Below are 8,647 nucleotides of genomic sequence, written 5' to 3' on the forward strand. Positions count from 1 at the left end.
TTCCCTGCCCACAATGAGCTTAAAATCTAGAGGGGGGACTATTACTGCTATTACTACCGCTATCAACTGAGTTGCCTCTGCCTCTAGACTGTAAAATCACTGCGGGCAGTGCTTTGCACATAATAAGCACTCAATAAATACAATTGAATGGACAGGAAACATGTCCACCAACTCTGTTGCACTGTAGTTTCCCAAATACTCTACACACAGTAAGGCCCTGATAATGGTACTGCCATTTTCCAGCAGCCTGGCCTAGAAGTCCAGGCTTCAAATCTCCCTTCCCCTCTTCTGGTCATGACCTTGAGCTTAGAGGAAGAAAAGATGCCTCCCTGTTCTGCTTCCACCACAGAAAGAGTGAAGTATAGACTAAAGTGGGGAGAGATTGGAGGTTGGGAGATCAGAAAGAAATAGTAGTAGTAGTAGTAGTAGCATTTCCACTCTCAGGGTTGCACCTGGAGAGTTTCCAGTACTCTACCAGTCTTGACTACAGAAAGGAGAGTCAAGCAGAGGTTTACCTATTCCACTCCTAGCTTGGCCAGTGGCTAGCGAGTGGAAGGCAGTCTGCTACAAGTCAAAACTCACCTGTGCTGGGCAGCAGCGGCATGGGAGAGAGTCAAGTATGGAGACTCGAATTGACTGCATGGCAGGAGGCAGTGGAAAAACACTTCTGGATTTTTACAAAGAAAGCTCTCTGGATCCACAACAGAATGATTGCAGATGGAGGTGGGAAGTTCTGGGAGAGATGTGTCCGTTGCATCGCTATGAGTCGGAGATGACTCGACAACGTAAGGCAAGAGAAGCAGTGATATTAGCGGTAGTATGAGCCCCACATGGGAGAGGGACCGTGTCCAACCTGATTTCCTTGTATCCAACCCAGCGCTTAGTACAGTGCCTGGAACATAGTAAGCACTTAACAGATACCACCATTATTATTAGTAGTAGTAATAGTAGCACTAGTAGTAGTAATGGTATTTATTGAATCTTTTATCAGTCAATGATAGTTTTTGAATAATAATAATAATGATGGTATTTGTTAAGAGCTTACTATGTGCAAAGCACTATTGTGTTCAGAGCACTGTATTGAGTACTTGGGATAATACAATTTAACAGTTGGTAGACATGTTCCCTGCCCATGATGAGCTTAATTTGTTTCAATAATAATAATAATGATGGCATTTATTAAGTGGTTACTATATGCCAAGCACTGTTCTAAGCACTGGGGTACATACATGGTAATCAGGTTGTCCCACATGGGGCTCATGGTCTTTATCCCTATTTTATAGATAATAATAATAATAATAGCATTTGTTAAGCACTTACTATGTGCAAAGTACTGTTCTAAGCATTGGGGAAGATACAAGGTGATCAGAATGTCCCACGTGGGGCTCACAGTCTTCATCCCCATTTTACAGATGAGGGAACTGAGGCCCAGAGAAGTGAAGTGAGTTACCCAAAGTCACACAGCTGACAAGTAGCATAGCCAGGATTTGAACTGATGACCTCTGACTACAAAGCCCATGCTCTTTCCACTGAGCTGTTTTGTGCTGAGCTCAGCACTTAGTGCTGGGATAAGTACAAATAAATGACTTCTGATGTGAACTCACAATCTCTGTAGGAGAGGACATACAAGAGAAGTAAGTTATATATAAAGCCCAGAGGGTAGGGCACATAGAAAAGAAGAATCCAAAGCTAAGGGAATGGAAAGGTAAAAGAACAAAGAGTAGGTCCTTGTAGGGGGTTAGGCTGGATCATTTTTTTTAAATGGTATTTGTTAAGTGCTTACTATGTACCAGGAACTGTACTAAGTGATGGGGTAGATACTGGATACTTGGGTTGAGCAGCACAGTTCATGTCCTACATGAAGCTCACAGTCTTAATCCCTATTTTACAGATGAGGTAACTGAGGCACAGAGAAGTGATGTTATCTGCCCAAGGCCACACAGCAGACAAGTAGTGGAGCCAGGATTAGAACTCAGGTCCTTCTGACTTCCAAGTCATTTTCCTTCTCCATGCACAGAACCCTTGCCTCAATCCCTGCAGCCTCCAAGATTTTCCTCGTGTTAGTGGGAGCTCTCGGCTCCAAGGCTGTCCATCACTTCGCCCCCCCGCACCTCACCTCCCTTCTCTCCTTCTCTGGCCCAGCCTGCACCCTCCACTCCTCTGCCGCTAACCTCCTCACTGGACCTCGTTCTTGCCTGTCCCACCGTTGACTCTCGGGCCACGTCCTTCCACTGGCCTGGAATGCCCTCCCTCCACACATCCACCTAGCTAACTCTCTCCCTTCCTTCAAAGCCTTACTGAGAGCTCACCTCCTCCAGGAAGCCTTCCCAGACTGAGCCCCCCATTTTTCCTCTCCTCCTCCCCATCCCTCCACTCTGCCCTACTTCCTTCCCCTCCCCACAGCACTTGTATATATTTGTACAGATTTATTACTCTATTTTACTTGTACATATTTACTATTCTATTTATTTTGTTAGTGATGTGCATTTGGCTTTAATTCTATTTGTCCTGTTGATTTTGACACCTGTCTACACGTTTTGTTTTGTTGTCTGTCTCCCCCTTCTAGACTGTGAGCCCGTTGTTGGGTAGGGACCATCTCTATATATTGCTGATTTGTACTTCCCAAGCTCTTAGTACAGTGCTCTGCACATGTAAGCGCTCAATAAATATGATTGAATGAATGAATGGCCCTAGTGAGAGACTGAGGGGCTTACTGAGAGAAGCCCTGGGTTCTAGTTCCACCTCTGACTCCTGTGTATCCTTGGACCCTTAACCTCCCTGAGTCCCAGTTTCCTCTTCTGTAAAATCAGGATGAAATATTGTTCTCCCAACCACTTATTCTCGGAGTTCCAGGGGGATCGGGGAAGATGACCCGGCTTGTCAAGGCTGCCAACTCTTATAATACTTTGGGGTCTAGTAGATAGAGCCTGATCTGGAAGTCAGAAGGACCTGGGTTCTAATCCCAGCTCTGCCACTTGTCTGCTGGATGACCTTGGGCAAGTCACTTCACTTTTCAGGGCCTCAGTTACCTCATCTGACAAATGGGGATTAAGACTTTGAGCCCTACGAGGGACACGGATTGGGACCAATATAATAATAATAATAATAATAATGTTGGTATTTGTTAAGTGCTTACTATGTGCAAAGCACTGTTCTAAGCGCTGGGGTAGATACAAGGTAATCAGGTTGTCCTACGTGGGGCCCACAGTTTTCATCCCCATTTTACAGATGAGGGAACTGAGGCCCAGATAAGTTAAGTGACTTGCCTAAAGTCACACAGCTGACAAGTGGTGGAGCCGGGATTTGAACCCATGACCTCTGATGCCAAAGCCCATGCTCTTTCCACTGAGCCACACTTTTTTATGATTAACTTGGATCTACCCCAGTGCTTAAAATAGTGCTCAGCACAGAGTAGACACTTAACAATGATTGTTATTATTGTTATTATTAATTACCAATCTTCCAAGTTTGATAAACAATGAAATCCTAGCCCAGCAAGCCAAGAGCAGCTGGCCTCATGGACCATGGAAGTGAGACTAGGGCTGTAGTTCTGGCTCTGCCACTTACCTGCTGAGTGACCTTGGACAAGTCAGTTAACCACTCTGTGCTATGTTTCCGCACCTATAAAATGATTCAATACCTGTTCTCCCTCCTAATAATAATAATAATGGTATTTGTTAAATGGTTTTTGTTATGATATTAGTTAAGCACTTACTATATGCTAGGCACTGTACTAAGTCCCAGCAGGCGTGTGTTGGAGCTAGGATTAGCTTCCAGACCCATCTCTTTCTACCAGTTCATGCTGCTCCTCATGATGAGACATGATTACCTTGCTCCCTTCCTCATAACACTAGTTTCAGATCTTCAAAATCTGTTGCTTCCTTCTACATGTAATTTATTTTACTTTCTGTCTCTCCTGACCAACTGAGGGAACTTTACTGTCCTCTCCCAAGGGCTCAGTACAGTGCTCTGCACACAGTAGACTGTAAACTCCTTAAGGGCAGGTAGCATGTCTCTTAACTATTGTACCCTCCCAAGTACTCAGTACAGTGAAGCAGCATGGCTCAGTGGAAAGAGAACAGGCTTTGGAGTCAGAGGTGATGAGTTCAAATCCCGGCTCCGCCAATTGTCAGCTGTGTGACTTTGGGCAAGTCACTTATCTTCTCTGGGCCTCAGTTTCCTCACCTGTAAAATGGGGATTAAGATGGTGAGCTCCCCGTGGGACAACCTGATCACTTTATAACCTCCCCAGCGCTTAGAACAGTGTTTTGCACATAGTAAGCACTTAATAAATGCTATCATTATTATTACTATTATAGTGCTCTGCATATAGTAGACTGTAAGCTTCTTGAGGGCAGGGATCATTCATTCATTCATTCAATAGTATTTATTGAGCACTTACTGTGTGCTGAGCACTTACTAAGCACTTGGGAAGTACAAGTTGGCAACATATAGAGACGGTCCCTACTCAACGGTGGGCTCACAGTCTAGAAGGATCATGTTTATTATACTCTCCCAAGCTCTACACAGAGGAAGCCTTCAGTAAATACTATTGATTGATAGTTCTGATGACTGGATTTGTGAATATTTCTAAGTGTTTCTCCCCATTTCGAGTGCCTGTCCCTTCCATGAGACTGTAAGCTTCAGGTGGGCAGGGAATGTGCCACATGGATCTGTTCTATCTGTCTAGTGTGTCCGCTTTTATGCTCTCAGTACTTTTCCTTGGCTACTACTTCCTGGTTGAGCCTAGGCTTGAGTTCTGGAGACTATCATGCAGCCCTGTCCTTTCCTCCTTTGAGGCTACTAGATCTCAGACAATCAATCAATCAATTGTATTTATTGAGCACTTACTGTGTGCAGCCAGCTGATCGAGATCCCCCCAGAGCCACCCCCAGGAAATTGCAGAAAGTAAGTCTCGCCTCTTTTTGCCTCAGATTTTTCTTTATTAGACTTCTCCCCCCAGCTTTACATTACAACACAGCCGTGTTCCTGGACCTCTTTAATCTGGAAGTCAAATCACCATGAGAAAAAGATGTAATGCAAATATATTCAGGTCTCTTTTTCCTTCTCCAGTTATTTGAACTCCCTTTTGATAATGCTTGACAAAAAAGAGGATGTGTTTTTCAAAGCTGTTATACTCTAGGACAACAAGTGGGTCTCCGGCTTAGATATGGGAGTTCTTTGAAACTGCTCTTCAAAATGAGGGACAGGGAGTCAGGTCGGTCAATCCGTAAGCAGTCTGTGTTTGGTGTGTTTTTTTTTTGCCCCAGCTAAGATGATACTGCTTTTTGCAAGGCTTCTTAATTACTTTCAGTTCAGGTTGACTTGCCGTGGTATTCTAGGTAATGAAACTCAGATGGGAAACAGCTCAACTTGATCTGAAGTCAATCAGCCCCTGACAATAAAACACTGAGTGCGGTGCTCTGGGAGTTTGCTCCTTCTTATGATGGAGAAGCAGAAATTGTGGCACTGGGGAGTTGTGAGCAGAATGAGTTGCAGAAGTGGCAGTGATTCTGGTGGTGGTGGCGGCAGTAGTGGTGATTTTGGTGGTAATAATGTTAGTAGTAGTGGTGGGGGTAGAAATAATAATAAAATTAATTGTAGTATTTGTTAAGTGCTAAGTTATAGTGTGCTGAATACTGTAATAAGCCCTGGGGTATATACACTGTATGCATCTCAGACAGAGTCCCTGTTCCTCAAGGGGCTCATGGTCTAAGTAGGAAGAAGAACAGTTGTTGAATCCCCATTTTTATAGTGGAGGAAACTGAGGCACAGAAAAGTTCAGCGACTTGCCCAGGGTCACACAGCAGGCAAGTAGCAGAACCAGGATTAGAACCCAGGTCCTCTGACCTCCAGGGCCTAGTTCTTTCCACTAGGCTACACTGCTTCCTTACTACTACTCATAGTGGTAGTGGTGGAGGTAATAATAGTAGTGCTAGTAGTAGTGGGAAGCAGCATGGCGTAGTGGATGGAGCTTGGGTTTGGGAGTCAGAAGGTCATGGGTTCTAATCCCGGCTCTACCACTTGTCTGCTGTGTGACCTGGAACAAGTCACTTCTCTTCTCTGTGCCTCAGTTGTCTCATCTATTAAATGGGGATTGAGATTGTGAGCCCCATGTGGGACATGGGTCCTTGAGACTGTGAGCCCATTGTGGGCAGGGATTGTCTCTGTTGCTGAATTGTACTTCCCAAGTGCTTAGTACAGTGCTTTGTACACAGTAAGCACTCACTAAATACTATTCTATTCTAGAATACTATTCTATTTATTTTAATGATGTGCATTTAGCTTTAATTCTATTTGTTCTGACGACTTGACACCTGTCCACATGTTTTGTTGTCTGTCTCTCCCTTCTAGATTGTGAGCCTGTTGTTGGGTAGGGACCGTCCCTATATGTTGCTAACTTGTACTTCCCAAGCTCTTAGTACAGTGCTCTGCACACAGTAAACGCTCAATAAATATGATTGAATGAATGACAGGGACTGCATCCAACCCAATTAGCCTGTATCCACCCCAGCACATAGTACAGTGCTTTGCACATAGTAAGCGCTTAATAAATGCCATCATATTGTTATTATTACAAGGTGATCAGGTTGTCCCACGTGGGGCTCACAGTCCCATTTTACAGATGAGGTAACTGAGGCACAGAGACATTAAGTGGTTTGCCCAAGGTCACACAGCTGACAAGTGGCTGAGCTAGGATTCGAACCCATGACCTCAGACTCCCAAGCCCGTGCTCTTTCCACTGAGCCACACTTAACTTCTTGGTGCCTCAGTTGCCTAATCTGTAAAATGGGGATTAAGACTGTGAGCCCCACGTGGGACAACCTGATAACCTTGTATCTACCCCAGCACTTAGAACAGTGTTTGTCACATAGTAAGCTCTTAACAAATGTCATCATTATTATTATTATTATTATTTAGTAATAGTGCTGGTAATATTACTGCTAGTAGTAATGGTGCTGATAGTAGTGCTAGTAGTAGTACTAGCAGTAAACAGTAGTGGTGGTATTAATGGTGGTGGTGATAGTGATGATGGTAGTAATAGTAGTGGCAGTATTCATTTAATGCCCATGAAGTTCAGTGCACTGTGCTAAGCAATTGGGTAGGACAAAACAAGCAAATGTTTTGTCCCCTGACCTCAAAGAACTTCCACTCTCATGGGGGAAGACAGAAACGGTTGTATTTACAAACAGAATCATGAATCTAAATCAATCAATCAATCTTATTTATTGAGTGCTTACTGTGTGCAGAGCACTGTACTAAGCGTTTGGGAAGTACAAGTTGGCAACATATAGAGACGGTCCCTACCCAACAGTGGGCTCACAGTCTAGAAGTCTAAATAGTTGACTATACAAATGAAAGAGTGCTTAGCACAGTGCACTGCACCCAGGACACTAAATCCTCCTACTACAAATCAATCAATCAATCAGTCGTATTTATTGAGCACTTACTGTGTGCAGAGCACTGTACTAAGCGCTTGGGAAGTACAAGTCGGCAACACATACAGACAGTCCCTACCCAACAGCGGGCTCACAGTCTAGAAGGTGGAGACAGAGAACAAAACCAAACATACTAACAAAATAAAATAAATAGAATAGATATGTACAAGTAAGATAGAGTAATAAATATGTACAAACCTGTATATATATACAGGTGCTGTGGGGAAGGGAAGGAGGTAAGATGGGGGGGATTGGAGAGGGGGGCGAGGGGGAGTGGAAGGAAGGGGCTCAGTCTGGGAAGGCCTCCTGGAGGAGGTGAGCTCTCAGCAGGGCCTTGAAGGGAGGAAGAGAGCTAGCTTGGCGGATGGGCAGAGGGAGGGCATTCCAGGCCCGGGGGATGACGTGGGTCGGGGGTCGATGGCGGGACAGGCGAGAGCGAGGTACGGTGAGGAGATCAGCGGTGGAGGAGCGGAGGGTGCGGACTGGGCTGTAGAAGGAGAGAAGGGAGGTGAGGTAGGAGGGGGCGAGGTGATGGACAGCCTTGAAGCCCAGGGTGAGGAGTTTCTGCCTGATGCGCAGATTGATCGGTAGCCACTGGAGATTTTTGAGGAGGGGAGTGATATGCCCAGAGCGTTTCTGGACAAAGATAATCCGGGCAGCAGCATGAAGTATGGATTGAAGTGGAGAGAGACATGAGGATGGGAGATCAGAGAGAAGGCTGATGCAGTAGTCCAGACGGGATAGGATGAGAGCTTGAATGAGCAGGGTAGCGGTTGGGATGGAGAGGAAAGGGCGGATCTTGGCAATGTTGTGGAGCTGAGACCGGCAGGTTTTGGTCACGGCTTGGATGTGAGGGGTGAATGAGAGAGCGGAGTCGAGTAAGCGCTCAGTAAGAATGAATGAATGACCTGGGGAGAGTCGTTCTCGCCTGTCCTGCCATTGACCCCCGGCCTACGTCATCCCCCTGGCCTGGAATGTCCTCCCTCTGCACATCCGCCAAGCTAGCTCTCTTCCTCTCTCCAAAGCCCTACTGAGAGCTCACCTCCTCCAAGAGGCCTTCCCAGATTGAGCCCCCTTTTTCCTCTCCTCCTCTCCATCCCCCCGCCCTACTTCCTTCCCCTCCCCACAGCACCTGTATATATGTTTGTACAGATTTATTACTCTATTTATTTTACTTGTATATATTTACTATTCTATTTATTTTGTTA

The 8,647-nt window shown here is 45.3% G+C and overlaps 1 non-coding gene across 1 annotated transcript; it reads left to right on the forward strand.

Annotated features, from left to right (window-relative positions):
• Positions 1-435: 435 nt before the first annotated feature.
• Positions 436-572, forward strand: LOC119933576. The gene has a single exon (XR_005452572.1). It is a non-coding gene; the product is annotated as a small nucleolar RNA SNORA7 (small nucleolar RNA).
• Positions 573-8,647: the final 8,075 nt, after the last annotated feature.

The sequence above is a fragment of the Tachyglossus aculeatus genome, chromosome 1 (genome assembly GCF_015852505.1).
Source record: "Tachyglossus aculeatus isolate mTacAcu1 chromosome 1, mTacAcu1.pri, whole genome shotgun sequence".
NCBI classification, from domain to species: Eukaryota; Metazoa; Chordata; class Mammalia; order Monotremata; family Tachyglossidae; genus Tachyglossus; species Tachyglossus aculeatus.